The sequence below is a fragment of the Cydia amplana genome, chromosome 20 (assembly GCF_948474715.1).
Source record: "Cydia amplana chromosome 20, ilCydAmpl1.1, whole genome shotgun sequence".
Lineage (NCBI taxonomy): Eukaryota > Metazoa > Arthropoda > Insecta > Lepidoptera > Tortricidae > Cydia > Cydia amplana.
The window spans coordinates 4,526,013-4,542,224 of record NC_086088.1 but is presented as its reverse complement, the minus strand read 5'-3'; positions in this window follow the sequence as shown (position 1 = coordinate 4,542,224).

Sequence of the window (16,212 nt, the reverse complement as noted above, 5' to 3'; positions counted from 1 at the left end):
GGAGGCACACTGAAATTAAATTAACTTGATTTAAATTTAGAGCCCTCTTTCGGCTAATGGCAAAACTAAATAAAATAAAATAAAAACATTACAGGCATTTTTTTCTGTTATTCTTTTTTTGTTACTTTTACGTTTTACTGTTAAGACGGCGCGTAAAGCCAAGAAATTAGAAAGGAACTAAATATATGGCACCTGGGCTATCAAAATCGCTGCCAACTTAGCTTGGGCTAACTTTACTTACTACAACATCAATTCAATGCTTGCTGGTTCTTGGCTTGGTGGCTTGGTGCTTCAATGTCCATCCATGGGAGGCAGTGATTGCTTCCCATCAGGCGGTTCGTCTGCTCGTTTGCCGACTATCACAGAAAAAAAACATCAAAAAGTTTTGCTTCGTCAAGCGTCGAACTTCGAAATAAAGAATGTTTTGGGTTGGCATTGGCAACTTGACTTTTTCTTACAGGGTTGACAGCAGCTTTTTTCGTTCGCTGGTTTACAGTGTAAATTACTGATTAAGAGTTATCTTTTATCTTATCTAAATAGAACGTATTCTGATTTGGGGCTATTCATAAATTACGTCATTTCAAATTAGGGGGAAACGGGGTCATTTGAAGCATGATTTTTGGATGATTTTAGAGGGGGGTCAAAAATCGTCAAAAATAGATGACGTAATTTATGAACAGCCCCTTTGATCTATAGTTAATATATGTACCTACTCATTTTGTTATGTTAGCTATTAACAAACGAATAACGTACTTTGCTAACTTAACCCCTTATCCATAAAACGTAGCAATCTCTTACAAATATTTGTAAAATTTTGTTTTTTTTTGTTGTGTTTTGTGTTAAACAGCAATTTAAAAATGATGGATAGGAACAAACGATTATCAACGCGGTTTGTTAGATTATTGTTTTACAAATTGTTATATAGGAATAGGATTGAATAAATTTTCGGAATATTCATTAGGTTATGGGCCCAGCACACTTCGACTTTCCACTTGCTTGCATTTAAAGTTTCTAACTAGTGTAATGTGCAATATTTACTCTGTGATCAATCTGAGAGACAAAAGTACCTATGCTTTGGCAAACCCAAAGTGGTTAAAAGTAATTACTCTACCATTTCTAAAAGAGACCCTAAGACGGTAATGTCGGTAATACAAAGAAACATCCTTAAATAAAAAGTTATATTCTATTAATTATTTTTGTGAAAGTAAGTTGGCAGCCCTATAGGTACGTTAGAATCGATGTGTTCTTGACCGGCTTCCTGTACGGCTTCGACGGCAAATTAAAAACCGAGCTTTGAGCTTTCAAAGCTCGCATTGTAGCTTTTAGTTCGGTAAACGTAGTACCTAAATAAAGGTGCACGTTTTTTATTTAAGTACCTACCTAAGAATTCTTAAGAAATACTATTGAAAAAAAAACCTGAATAATATAAATAAAGGAAAGAATAAATATTATCGGAGAATATTACCTACACAAATTGACTAGGTAGGTACTTAAGTCTCCTAGTAAGTTCAATAAGGCTGAGTTGTGGGTATTTAGACAACGATATATACTATATGTTCGAAATGAGACAGTCCTGGGCTAAGCTATAACTATCTATAAACTACCTATTGATGGCTTATAATATGTATTTCTAAAGCTATCCCATATAAAAGCGTTCAGACGTGTTTCACACCCAATCTCCATAATTTTCCAACTTTAATCCATAGAGATTCATCACATTTTCAAATTACAATAATTTCACAGATTACGCTAAAAGCCCGCGAAAAGAAATGGCGGCAACCGGCAATCTGTCACAACACGCGGCAGGCACGCGCCGTTCACATTGAATACAAATGAAACAGATAGTTGTCTATGGACTATGGACCGCAGGAAGATATTAAATTACAGAAATCTTTTATTTGCGTTTCCGATTGAGTCGTATCAGTTTACGGCGATTGATAAGTTAAATAAATGTTTTATATTATTGTAGGGGAATCTTTGATGTTGGTTTTGCAAATGGATTGTCCTAATTAGATTTTTTGATTGTAGACAATGAGTTGTTTGTGGGAACTTAGTTAAAAGTGATTTGAAATATAAAGTTCTTATTAATTAGGTATTTTATATTCATGTAGGTACATTATATTAAATTTTATATAATGGTACATTGTACATTAATAGTATTTTATGCAACCGTTGTTTAAGGGCCTACTGCAGCCGCGTCTGGCGCTTTGTAAACCACGCCCGCTAGTTCTTCCCTCCCCGCTAACACGCACACATGGAAACGCTTCGCGCCGCACGTGAAGTTTGTGTGACCTTTTAGCACCATCTAACGTTACAGAAGTTAACTACCATTATACGCGGTCGCTGCGGTCGGCCAGAAACTTATATTCGGAAAAAATAGAAACAGATGGCGTTGTTACTTGTTCATAATAGCAAACAATAAAATAATTAATTAATAAACCTAAATATTTATTGTTGTTTTTGGAAGATGTTAACAGCATAGAAGCAGCAGCGTAGATAGCATATAAGTTAAGAGTATTGTTAATAAGAAAATAGCACAAGAACAGAAAAGAGATTATTTTTGATAAAATATGATGAAAACAGATTTACTTGATTACGCTCACCTGACTTTGGGGTCACTAAATGCAAATTTCAACCTTATTGTTATGAGGTTACAATACCCCTGGGGTTGCAGGCGTCCATAGTCGTTATTATTATAAATGCTTTGGTTGAAATGCTTTTTAACCCTCGAATTTTTCATAGGTACAGTCACCTGCAATAATAAGTTACTCTTCGACGGCCGCAAAAATATGTGACACGCTCTTATGGCTCTACAAATAAGATCTAACACGATCTACCGCAAAACGGCCTTCGGTGTGTAACATATTATTGCAGCTGACTGTACTCGTATTCATTGTATAGGTAGGTATTAATATCTTTTATCCGATCGATTTGCATTTATTTGAAATAAATCAGTGTTTAGTAATTATGTTTTATTGAATAAGAGATTATTTTATGTAAGGAATACAGGGTGTCTTTTTGAAACACCCATTTTCTGGATAATTTTGAATTTCAATTGTCAGGGGTGCCTACATAATTTTTTAATACATTTTACAACGACAACAAACAAAAGTTCAAATTCGCAGTATTTTTATTACCCGGGTCGTGTCGCAACAAAATAGAAAATCATATTTTTCAAATCTAAGCGTTATTGTAATTTATCTCAATTAACCAAAAAACCAATCTGACTAGAACTTAAAAACGAACAGAATTATTTTAATATGTCGATTTTTCTTGGTGACCCAGGAGAATTTTTTTTGTATCCCATACAAAAAGAATGTATCCCAATCGCGTATCGGTTTTGGTTTTTACTTATAAGTGTGAAAAATATATTCTACCATATACGAAGGATGTGTGTTTTTTCATGTTTTATGTGTCTTTTTGTACAATAAAGTGTTTTACTGCTACTAATATATCATATTAACGATTAACTAAAAAGGTATTTGCATCTAATTTAACTGGTAAATTATTGAAGTCCGCTAAAATTTATATACAGTGTGGAAAGTTAACTCGGGCCCTGGAGGGAAACTACCTTAAATCCTTGAGCTAGCTCATTTTACTTAAAGGAGACATTCCTTTATTTTGAAAAAGAAACAAAACTGCATTCAAAGATTTTCTAAAACTCGCTTGCCTAGCCCGGGACTCGAACCAACTAAAATTAAAAAAACACACACTCTCTATTTTATTATACTAATCGATAGTATTAATACTCAGGATAAAATTTCTCTAACAAACATTTGGTTACTGTTCACTTTTAACAAGTAAAAGACACGTAACAATTCTGTTATCTCTCTCATAACAATCATTACTGGTGTCGTCAAAATCCATTCCGTGTCCGTGAAACGAACAATCAGGTCAGATTTTCGTTTAATGTTTGGTGTGGAATCAAAAGTAATATGGTTGTTTTGATGCACATTTACGAAGGACATCTGAATGCAGCAAAATACATTGAAATATTGGAGCTTCTACAAAATCAATTAAACCTTCTACCAGAAGAGGAACGAAATAATATCATTTTTCAACAAGATGGTGCACCTGCCCACAACAGCAGAATTGCCAGGGCTTACCTCAATGAACATTTCAATACCTGGATAGGTACAAACGGGACGATTAGATGGCCTGCAAGAAGTCCAGACCTGACGCCCATGGACTTCTTTTTATGGGGTCATGTAAAAAATGTTATTTATGAAACTTGCTATGAAACCGTTCAAGAGCTAAGGGTTGCGGTAGAAAATGTTATTAGGAGCATACACCACAACACTTTGATGAAGGCTACAAGAAATGAATTTCAACGGCGACTAATTTTGTGTAGACGGAACCACGGGGCTCATTTCGAACAATTTATCAGTTAAATAATTTAAGTGTAACAAATTGATAGTAAAATAAAGTTAATGTTAGATTTAACGATTGTTTTTATTTTTAAGACCAAATGTTTGTTAGAGAAATTTTATCCTGAATATTAATACTATCGATTAGTATAATAAAATAGGGTGTGTGTGTTTTTTAGGATTCCGTAGCCAAATGACAAAAACGGAACCCTTATACATTCGTCATGTCTGTCTGTCTGTCCGTCTGTCTGTCCGTCCGTATGTCACAGCCACTTTTCTCCGAAACTATAAGAACTATACTGTTGAAACTTGGTAAGTAGATGTATTCTGTGAACCGCATTAAGATTTTCACACAAAAATAGAAAAAAAACAATAATTTTTTGGGGTTCCCCATACTTCGAACTGAAACTCAAAATTTTTTTTTTCATCAAACCCATACGTGTGGGGTATCTATGGATAGGTCTTCAAAAATGATATTGAGGTTTCTAATATCATTTTTTTCTAAACTGAATAGTTTGCGCGAGAGACACTTCCAAAGTGGTAAAATGTGTGTCCCCCCCCCCCCCCTGTAACTTCTAAAATAAGAGAATGATAAAACTAAAAAAATATATGATGTACATTCCCATGTAAACTTCCACCGAAAATTGGTTTGAACGAGATCTAGTAAGTAGTTTTTTTTTATACGTCATAAATCGCCTAAATACGGAACCCTTCATGGGCGAGTCCGACTCGCACTTGGCCGCTTTTTTAATTTTAGTTGGTTCGAGTCCCGGGCGAGGCAAGCGAGTTTTAGAAAATCTTTGAATGCAGTTTTGTTTCTTTTTAAAAGTAAAGGAATGTCTCCTTTAAGTAAAATGAGCTAGCTCAAGGATTTAAGGTAGTTTCCCTCCAGGGCCCGAGTTAACTTTCCACACTGTATATTCAAAAAAATATTTGTTAGTATGTCCCAAAATCATGGCTCATTTTTAAGTCTCCTGACTTACCAAACATATCGCAACGAAGGCAAGGGTACAACGCGGCATCGTGAACCTAATAACGTAACGTTTCAGTTACTTTTTTAGTCGCCGACCATTTTATCCGGGGTACGAAAAGAGGTATTAGATCTATCCTGGGTCTAATATGTTATAAAAACATAGTTTATTGAAAAATGTTCGTAGGTAGTACACAAAATTTAAATTTTCTTTTAAATGTGTTTTGGGTCATCGTTATCCCTGGTGACTTTTCTGGTGACCCAAGAGACATCAATTTTATTATGACTCAGGAGACTTTTTTCTATGCACTTTGATTTTTTTGATGCGCTAATTTTGTAATCTAAAATAACTAATTGACCCATCCTCCTTTCTATTGAAAAACTTTAGTTCCGAAATTGCTGGTCAGTGAGCTTGTTTAAAATTCTAAATTCAAATTTGTAGCGTAATTTTTTTAAATTCGAATATAAATTGTAAAGTTACCTTGCAGACCTCGCATCTAATATTTGGTCATGATATTTTGAGTTTTATTCACGAGTACTAGAGTTCACTTTTATTAGCGATTTCATCAAGATGTAGCTTTATTGAATTATATTATTTATATTTGAGTGATATAAAGTTATAATGTAACTGTGAGATCCTCGTATTTCAGCCCGTACAAGATTATAACCTTTTTCATGTAATGTCATTGAGTTTTTCTTTATTGATTTAAATGCCATCTAAATGAGTGGCCATCTAAACCTTACGGTCACGTGATCGCCTTACGCTGTCTCGAGTTTATCATTTTTTCCCCACCTCAAAAAGTGCCCAGCGCCGCTAAAGAAGTTTTCACTTCAAAAATCTTTGAATGCAGTTGTTTCTTTAAAAAACAATAATGTTTCATTTAAGTAAAATGAGCAAACTTAAGGTTTTAAGGCACTTTCCCTCCAGGGCCCATAATTTTTTTCCACCCGGTATAGTAGACAACAATTTTTTTCGACTAAATGAAGTTTTATTAGATAAATCGTTGATCACATCGTTCGTTTCACACATCACATCAAATCGTTTGTCATCACAATAAAAAATTGTCAAAATAATGAAATTTATGCCAAAAAACATAAATAAAACATATAAATTCAACACATTTTTTTAATAAAAATCTTTCTCGATGAAAAGAACATCGACAAATTATGTTCAAAGAATTAATATCAAAACAGATGTCATAATTAGGATTGGCTACTTTAAGAAAGGGACAGAGAGATTTAATCCTCTCGCTCTGCACGTTTTTCTCATTCCTCCTTGTCAAGCCAAAATAAACTATAAAATGATAGTAACACAGTACATTGTAATATTCACTTTTTCCACGGTATCATGTCATTGTAAATTACTTATGTGAAATTGTAGTGGCGTGCGACTTTCAAACCGGAGGTCACGGGTTCGAACCCCGGCCCGTGCAAGTGAGTTTTTGTAAGTAGGGACCTTTTTTAGTGATACTTAAATATAATAACTTTTCGTATTATTGAAATAAAATATTTTATTCAAACAAACTTAATAATATAATAATTAAAACGAATAATATCAATTAGTTTTTAATATTTATTCAATTATTTTAAATTATTTGAGCATGAAACATACTAGATTTATTTTTATCATTACAATAGAAAAAAAGCAAAAAATATATTCTTATAGATATTTTATTTTCAAACAAAAATAAAGCAAAAAGTTACGGTTAGATTCTGATGGCTAAATACCAAACAGCTACCGATACATTTCAATATCTGTCGAAATTTCCTAACCCGTTGTAACTGACAAAGAGTATAGATTTCGACGTAGCATGACGTAGCTAAGCAAACACGCACACATGCGTAACGTATAGGCCTGTAAGAAGGCACCATCATAGGTTTACCTCCGTTTCCGTTACTACTCAATGGAGTTACGACTCAACGTTTATTGGATATTAAAATTTTACGTAATTCGGAGCGCTGCGCGAAGTGACATAGGTCTTACCTCTTTGAGGCACGACGGCCATCTAACATTACTGGCATAAAGGATGCATTTATGACTTTGACGCATGACAGAAAGAGAAACCGAACTGCGTAAAATGGGCGTTTGCTGTTGAATTCATAAAATCAAAAATCGATAATAAATCCATCGGTAAAGGATAATAAGTTAATATTTAGTTCTTTGAAAGTTAAGACGAGATGAAAACCTTTGCTGTAAGGTGGATTGTGCTGGATATGGATGTGTTTTCTAGTTGCACGAAGCTAAAACCGAAAAATGAACACGTAAGTTTGGATTTATTTTCTATCGAGAAAATTTTAAGCATTCGTGTTTCGACTACTACGAAATCACTTATCATATAGTCAAGAAACATATATCCGAAAATCACTACTGTTTGTTTCCGGGGCTAGCCACTGCCACGTTTCTAAGATCCTGTTATTTTTCGATGCACGGCCTTAAGAGAGGTCAAAAAAGGCGAGTGGCGTGAGTAACAATTTGAGGCGAACCCGAAAATTGTTAATAAAGACGCCACGAGTATTTTTGACTCAGTTAACCAACGTTGCATACAATACTTTTTCTACAACCAAGCACTTACTATGAAATAAAATTGTAAATTTACTTATCAAATATTTTTCATTCAAGAAGTAGCAAAGAATCCGTACGGGCGGGAAAAGAATGAATGAAATAAAAACCGGCCAAGTGCGAGTCGGACTCGCGCACGGAGGGTTCCGCACCATCAACAAAAACTAGAGCAAAATAAGCAAAAAAACGGTCACCCATCCAAAAACTGACCCCGCCCGACGTTGCTTAACTTCGGTCAAAAATCACGTTTGTTGTATGGGAGCCCCACTTAAATCTTAATTTTATTCTGTTTTTAGTATTTGTTGTTATAGCGGCAACAGAAATACATCATCTGTGAAAATTTCAACTGTCTAGCTATCACGGTTAGTGAGATACAGCCTGGTGACAGACGGACGGACGGACGGACGGACGGACGGACGGACGGACAGCGGAGTCTTAGTAATAGGGTCCCGTTTTTACCCTTTGGGTACGGAACCCTAAAAATCATGTCTATGGTTCACTCATCTGTCAGAGATGACAATTAAAATTAGGTTGGCAACAATGTATTTCATACAATATTTTTTAAGTGGTGATTACACGAAGTATCGTAAAAGTGCCAAAAAGATACTGCGTGTATGCACAAATATTTTTTAGGGGAATAGACTAAAGACTTGTCTTGACAACTATAAGATAGGGGTTTAAAGACCATTTAAATGACAAATAAAAGTACGGGAGTAGAAAAAACAATTTACAAGGGCTTATTCAACTTGTCAGAATGAGAGGTTGTGACTTCATGTAGGTACCTATACTTAAATGTATAGAATAGAATAGAATTTATTCGTAAGCACAAACAAACGAGACAATACATAATATAAAAGAAAACACAAAATAAGATTAAACTGCCACGAAATGGCCTCATCTCAGCATTGCTGGTCAGCCAGCGCTGATCTTCCGATGAGACCATCAATAGTACATTATTGTCGAGGTTCGGAAGTAGCTACTTGCAGGCTGAGGATTCGTTTTAAACGGACGACCTTGGGAGTCCGTTTAATTGAATCCGAAGCCAGCAAGTAGCCTTCCAGCCGAGTCATATATAGTGCTTTTCTCAAAAATGGTGCAAGAAATAGAAATATTTTACAGAACTTACAGAAGCAATCGTTCTAATTTTCCATTAATTTTCACAGAAAAAAATACAACCATTAAAAAAATTTGCTTGCCGCCTTTAAAAAAAAAGAAGTGTATTTTTCTGCTGAAAATACGCCAACCTATTTGAGACACCTAAATAGTCGCGGTACCAACATTAAGCCTGTAACAGACTATCGCACCGCACCGCGACCTTGGAGCGTCGCACCCATAAGTGAGAGCGAGAAAGAGATATCTGTTTCTCGCTCTCACTTATGGGTGCGACGCTCCAAGGTCGCGGTGCGGTGCGATAGTCTGTTATAGGCTTTATAATAATAAGTGCTGATCATCTGTTTGGCTGTTTAAGGGACCTATGCCTTCATTTGATATGGCCATTTGAAGTTTTAAAAAGTTTGGAACTCGTTAAATAATGGAATTTGTATGCGACATTGCAGTCCCGAAATCGAGACTGCAATGTTTTTAACTTTTTAATTTTTTGAATGACCATAAACTACGCACTTCGCGACCTATTTTTTAACCGGCAACGTCGACTTTGCCGTCCATTTTTGAGAAAAATAAATTGTATAACATAAGAACGTATGAAAACCCTCTCCTTATACCCTAACCCTCTCATTATAATAAAGAGTACTAGCATACAGTATGGACGCTCCCTGCCTCCCGTTGAAAGTGCCGCCCGGCGCCCACCCGCTGAGACTCGCTCTCGGTTACGAGGGGCGTTCAAAATATTCTCGGTATTGATATCTTACAACCTCTTCTAAAATTTCTTTCGTTACTGGCCGCTAAGGTTTATTCATTGACATTAAAAAAAAGTATAATTCGAACCGAGATGTTCTTTTGTTTTTCTGCAATTGCTGAACAAACATGAACATCATGTGGGAATTGACAATGTTAACTAAATTAGAACATCGATGCGTGATAAAATTCTTGACAAAACAGGGTAAAAATCAAAAAACCATAAAAGAGGAAATGGATTGTGTTTACCGTGAGTCTGCTCCTTCTTTATCTACCATTCAAAAGTGGTCAAGCGAGTTTAAACGTGGAAGGGAGAGTGTTGAAGACGACCCTAGACCTGGCCGGCCTGTAGTAGCTACTTCACAAGAAAATATTGATAAAGTGGAAAAACTTATATTGGAAGATGGTCGAGTGAAGGTAAAATCTATAGCACAAGTAGGTAACCAATCTCTCTATTGGTACCGTACATGATATTATCCATGACCATCTTAATATGTCAAAAGTAAGTGCAAGATGGGTTCCGCGAATGCTGACTCGGCTTCAAAAAGACATGCGTGTAGCTTGTTGTTCCGATTTTATTGACCTGTGCGGTGAAAATCCTGATGAGGTGCTGCAAAGAATAGTTACTGGAGATGAAACCTGGGTTCATCATTATGACCCAGAGAGTAAACAAGAGTCCATGCAGTGGCACATTAAGGGTTCAGCTCATCCCAAGAAGTTCAAGGTCATCCCTTCAGCTGGCAAGGTCATGGCCACGATATTTTGGGATTGTGAAGGAGTATTACTGATCGATTATAAAGAAAAAGGTGTAAATATCACAGGACAGTACTACGCTAACATTCTACGTCAATTAAAGGATGCAATCAAAGAAAAGAGGCGAGGAAAGTTAACCAAAGGTGTTATGCTTCTGCATGACAACGCCCCCGTCCATACTGCTCATATTGCCAAGGCAGCTATTGTTGAATGTGGGTTTGAAACTATTACTCACCCACCGTATAGTCCGGACTTAGCCCCCAGCGACTTCTTTTTGTTCCCCAATCTTAAAAAGGATCTGCGTGGAAATAAATTTTCCGATGATGAAGCATTGAAGGCGGCAGTGGAGGAGCATTTTTACACCAAAGATAAAAAATATTTTTATGCAGGATTAAAAAAAATAATTGATCGATCTTTTAAGTGTATGAACATAGGGGGGGAGTATATTGAAAAATAAAAATATCAAACTTTTCGTACTTGTTTGTTTCCATTCTCATACCGAGAATATTTTGAACACCCCTCGTACCTCACAGTTACCCTACAATGTCTTAATCTCACTCACGCAAGCATGGTACGCGTTCACCTACACGAGCTTAGGCTGTGTGCGTAGGAACGCGTTTGTTTCATACATTTGATCGCCAATGTCCGAGGTGTGCCTCAAGTGTGTGTGGTCCGACACGCATTTGGCCATGTTTTTACACCAATCTACCACTTGTTTTATTAATAATTGCCCAAACACCGTTTAATCCAATCCATTATCCCAGCTCCGCGTTAAAAAGAGGGTCCAATTGTACAGTACAGTAGGTACCTGCACTTCAAACATTTGTATAAAGCACTTGCGTTTAGCCTCGGGGCAAATACAGGTGGTGAGATACAATAATATGCGGTTGACTGCGTTGTTTGCTATAGGATTTACCTACATAGGTACATAGTGCGTAACAAGGGTAGTTCAAAGTGAAATTGTTTTTATAATTGATATTGATACTTTAGAATTGTTTTTTTAAGATCTTTTATCAGTTAGATTGGTTAGTTTTGCTGATTTTTATCATCTTCACAGAATGTTCTCACGGGTACCTATGTCCCTCAATCCTTGTGGAAGTGACGTTAGCCGCGTTACGATATCAATGTTCCTGCTTTTCCGATTCACGTTTTCAAAGTTTTTTTTTTAGCGTGACTTCACCTATTTTATTTAGGTATTCATGTATTTAGTCCTTTTCGTATTAATTAAGGTTGGTGCAGACATAAGGTAGGTACTAATGATGGCGCAGACATGGGGAGAAGAGACGGCAGATGTCTAGGAGGCACCATGTACGAGTAGTTCTCGCTCTGTTCTTTGTTCTCACGATTTCTCGTCCTAATTTCCAGACTTTTTAGATAGTACATGCTCAAGCTAAATAATCCCTTTGGGATTATCGTTTATCAAATATTACATTTCACGATTTTTTCCTAATTAAATTCAAATGAGGGTGTTTAATCGGGCGACGTCACGTGTCCGGTTGCGACACCCGACACTTCCGTTTCCGGACGAGCGCCGGACGGATCGATCGTGTCGGCTCGGATTAGTCGCCTGGCTGATGGGTTCCGATGTTTCAATTAGGCAGACATTCACAATACCTAGTGTTAAGTATTTGACTTTCGGTGAAAGTTTGCGATACTCCTAATAGTTCCTACTCCGTATAGATACCTAATAGGCCTAAATGCTGACAATCGTTTGTAGAAAACGAAACGCCCTTACATATTAGTGCGATAGAGAGACATATAGCGTTTCGTTGTCGTAGCGCAAACGATTGGCATCTTATTGGCTAAAAGTTTTTGGCAAAAATTTAATTTTTGGTACAAGCTTTTATCGCTGACTGTACTTTTCTTAGGACAGACAATTAATACTCATCGAGACAATTCTAAAAACCCCTAACACAATTAGGTTGCGTTGTTTCATCACAGAGTTCCTATGGCCACCTCCTGTCTCCATCATCAGATCAGTTCGACAGTACCATAATTTATTTATTTATTTTATTAAATAAGTGACACAGCATTACAGTAAAAAACAAGGCACTGTGAAACTACAAAACAAAATACAAGGAAACAAATAAAATTACAAATAAAAACCAATGACAAATTAACTAAACACTAGATTTGGGCGACGACGTAACAGCGTGGCTCCGTAGCGTCGTCTGACTCGGCGTGGGGTTCGGCAGGTTGCACCGGAACCGCCGAAACACCACACCCTTCGGGCAGAAGTCTGAGACCAAATTATTGTATTGTCATCAGAATAACTACATACAGCTGCCAATTTTCATGACACTACGATCCTTCCTTAGATTCCATTACATAGTTATAGTTACATATATACAGGTCGACCTAATAAAAGCTTGTTAAAAAGAGTCTTATACGACTACGACTTAGGTATTGCTCGAATTGCTCGTTTAAAGGTATTAGATTCATGTTTGGCTACAATGCCATTTACACACGTGGATGCATTTGCCTTTCGTGTTACAATTACAATATACATAGAGAGCGATATACAACGTGAATAACGCGATAATGATATAACAAGCCCCCAAGTGAATCTGGCATTAAGCTATATCTAGACGAGCTAGGCAAATCGACCGATTTGATCAGGAAAATAATTGGCCCAATCTCATCTGGCGTCCACACGTACACAATTTAATCACCAATTTGCATTCCATAGATACTTACTAACTTCGAAAATTGGCATTTTTGTGTCCCCACCTGCTGATTTGATCGGGGAATCAAATTGGCGTTTGCGTCCGCGCGGCCTGATTCGATCGGACCATTTCATCAGATCATTGGCGAAAAATTGTCTCGTCTGGACTCCACTTTAATCTGTTTGTAAAAGTTTTAGTTCGCATCGTATCCTTACCACGAGTTTGACTCTGACATATTTGCTAGCGACTGCGTACCTAAACTAAAACCTTTGCTAAAACTAATCACAATAATGAATCTCCCTCGTACTGACATAGTGCAAGCGAGATAAACTGCGTTCGAGTTGACGCAGTCGCCTAGCGTTTAAGGCCGCGTAAAACTCATGATGGAAAACATTTTCTACTTTTATCTTCGTAAGTATTAAAATAGTTACATAATTACTAAAGATTATAAAAAGGGGCTGGCGTTATCCACATCCCCTACCTTGCCCGCGCCGTGATTGGTCGAACGAAAGCAATCAATGCAATCCCCCATTCTGCCGGTCTAGCAGGAGTTGCGTTCTCGCGCGCGAGTCCATACTTGAAGTCGCGCTTGATGTATGGATCGCGCGCGAGAACGCACCTCATGCTAGACCGCCTGGAAAGCTTTTGTCCCACTGCGGTGTTATTCCGACTGCATGACAATTTCGAGAAGATTTGAAGATGCTCTAATCCAACCAGCATATTAGGGTCCGACCAAGCACCCTCAGCACTTTCAGTGCCAAGCAACCCCTTCCCAATACAAAATGAACCCACTCAGCGGGTTTTTGGCAGTGAATGTGTTAAGTAGGTAATGTAATAGACCCTATAATGGACGTGGAACCAGTAATGGGACATAAAACCACAAATCCTCTAAAATAAGTATGTAAAAAGAGTTTATAAACACTGGCTATATTTTACCATAAATAAGAGTTATAGAGCTGTTTAAGTTTGACTTTTTATTAATTTCGGTTACTTTTTAAGAAATTGGCGCCAACCCAAAGATTGCCGTGTCACTGGAAAAAATAACCAGTAAGAATTCTTAACAACTTCGCTAAGAGAGCTGACTTCATATATTAAATTGTAATTAATTATTACTTGGTGTAAACTAGAATGAGTTTTGTTAATTGCATTTACCAGTAGATAAGGTACACAACACACTATGTTGTGACTCTAGAGATGTATAAAAAATAGTGGTATTTTGCCCATTCCCATTATAGGAGCTGTAAAACTGCATACCTCCTATGATGGGACAATTTACATAATGGTGCTTGCCATGGCGTGATTTCATGTTTTTTAAACAATACAGAAGTATAATGTAGTTACGAACTATGTCAGGAGGTCTCCTCGGACTTCGAATAAAATAATATCGTTTTTACAAAATTTTATTTAAGGCTCCGTTAACGATTTTAGGGCCAAAATGTAAAATTGATAGATTTAGTCGTTGAAATTGTACTCCTTTTGTTACGTAATATCTAAATAACAAGTATTGATTTCTATTAACACGTCTTCTCATCTTGCCTTTTAATAATCAGGTCCCAAGCGTGCGTCACCGGAAATATATGACGAGAAGGGGCAGTTTTTAAAAATTCATCAAAAAATTATAGTTATAAATTATAAAAAATGATGTATAAGAACAGTTTCAGGAAATGTTGTAGATTGTTTAAGTATCAAAATTACGTTGAAATTAAGTCGATTTTCACGAAAAATGTTCACTTGTTTTGAAGTAATTTCTGGTGAAAATTGATTTCGTCTAACTTTCATTTACTCTTGTTCAATATCATATAACAAAAATGTAGTCTATGAAAGTTGGAGTACAGGATATGTGTAATACAAAATTACCATTTTTAGCAGTCCAAACTTTACGAAATTTACAAATAAGATCGACTAAATCAGTGCTTTACGCGCGTTTACCTAAACGTCCATCAGAAAAAAAATCATTACTAATTTAGTGAGTCAGTTTTCAAAAAAATGATCTGTACAAATGCAAGATAAGAAGACGTGCTAATAGATACCAGTACTTGTTGTTTCTATTACGTAACAAAAGGTGGACAATTTCATCGACTCAATCTATCAATTTTACATTTTTGCGACTAAAATCGATACCGGCCTCTTAACTTGCCCTGTTAGTTTGTACTCGTATGTTAGTTAGTGTGGTTCAAATCTTGGAAATGGCATTTGAGCTAATAAATTTTGGATACGTGTGCAAATCGGATGACAATGCAATATTATGATAACATGGACCAGAACTCATGATGGAGACAGGAGGTGGCCATAGGAACTCTGTGATAAACGCAACCTAATTGTGTTTGGGTTTGTTAGAATTGTCTCGATGAGTATTAGTTGGCTGTCGAAAGAAAAATACATTCTTACATAAAAGCTTATACCACAAATGACTAATAACTAGTTTTTCCCAAAAACTTATTCCCTATTCCAATATCTTATACTGATAGGGTATGTCCATTATAGGGGGCCCATTACTGGATCCACGTCCATTACCGGGGTTCCATTACTGGAGCTTTGGTGTCCATGACTGGAGAAAAAAAACATACTTTTAATTTATTAATTATGTGGAAACTAATTGCAGTATCTTTGATACAACACGCCTGAAACATGAAAGAAGGATAGGATATTCATCTTTTAACAAGCTAAGCGGTAGAACTTTTACATGTATCAGGGAAATATCACAAATACTCCAAATTTCCTCTTAAATGTCCCATGACTGGTGCCGTTACATTAATTTAATATCCACAAACTCTGCAGTGACGGAAGAGTGGAAATATTAACATAAATGTATAACAGTATAATCGAACGAGCGAGCGAAGCGAAGCGAAGTTCTTACATTCGACTTTGAAAACACGGCTGGCTAGGGGCACGTCCCGGCATTTCAATGTTTTTAAGCTGAACTTTCAGAGGATAGTTTGATACTCAATAACTTAAGTAAATTTGTTCTAATTTAAATGAAATTGGGTGAACGTATAGTCGAGGGCATTATATTTTAGTCATTAAATTTTGAGCTGGCTTGAA